The sequence below is a fragment of the Formica exsecta genome, unplaced genomic scaffold (genome assembly GCF_003651465.1).
Source record: "Formica exsecta isolate Colony F162 unplaced genomic scaffold, ASM365146v1 scaffold547, whole genome shotgun sequence".
Classification (NCBI taxonomy): Eukaryota; Metazoa; Arthropoda; class Insecta; order Hymenoptera; family Formicidae; genus Formica; species Formica exsecta.
Window position 1 is genome coordinate 103,047 of NW_021852712.1, and position 1,236 is coordinate 104,282.

Below are 1,236 nucleotides of genomic sequence, written 5' to 3' on the forward strand. Positions count from 1 at the left end.
CACTAAAAGCACTCGGCACTTTTTCATTTGTTTCGTACGCCGTGCATTTGTTTCATACGCTGTCTGTTGTTTCACGGCGCTTCTGTGAGATAATCTTGTTGCCTTGCACTCTTGTACTTGCGAGTCAACGTATTTTTTGATACGTGTTTTGTGAAATTTTGATATCTAAGAAGCTGAATCAATTCTGATTGTGAGTCCCTATTGTTTATTGTTTATCTTTTATTTTACTCATTCTTCTTTAATTCTTTGTTTCTGCCTATCTTTTGCTGTATATAAAAATGTGTGATGAATTAAGAAAAAAATCTAAGCGAAGCTTTTCAGAAGCTTGGCTTAGTGATGATAGAATAAAATCTTGGATACGTAAAGTATCTTCTGATGATAGTTTTTATCATTGCATCATATGTAATAAAAATATTTCGTGCAACACACATGTTTTAAGACATGCAAATTCTGCGTGTCACAAAAATAATATTAAAGAAAATACTTTATTAGATAATATTGATATAAGTTCACATAAAAATATATCAAAATCTAAATATAAATTTAAAGCACAATGGCTAGAGATCGAATTATTTCAGCCATGGTTACGTGAAAAATCTATGGGGGGTTTATCACAAATTTATCGTCACGCAGAATCAATAACACACATAGAAATATGTAAAAATAATAAAACAGAAACAAAGAAGAATAACAAAAGTATCAACATGACGGACGAATCACTTTTGTCATTTGAAGAGCGAAAGAAATCAGCAGAAATTCGATATGCCGCGTTAATTGCTGATAAGAATATTTCGCATCAAACGGCAAAAGAAATTCTTAGTTTTTTCCAAGAAGTAGGAAAAGATCCTAACGTATTGAAAAGTATGAGCATGGGTCGAACAAAATGTAAAAGTATAATTTCAAATGTATTGTGTCCGGTTGAGACGGCCCGTGTGGTTAACAGCATTCAAAATACGAAATTTACAATTTTTATTGACGAAACGTCTGATATTAGTAATGAAAAATGGATGACGTTTCTTGTTCGATATGTTGATCCTGAAACATTAGATATTCGCACGCAATTAGTTAAATTAATTAATATTGATGCGAGAAATAGCAGCGCGGAAAAATTATTTAATGCATTCAAATGTGAAATGTGGAAATTAAACATTCCATTTGGAAATATTGTTGCCTTGTCATGCGACAATGCATCTGTCATGACATGTAAACATCTCTTATTTAAAAAAAAAGTTAGAA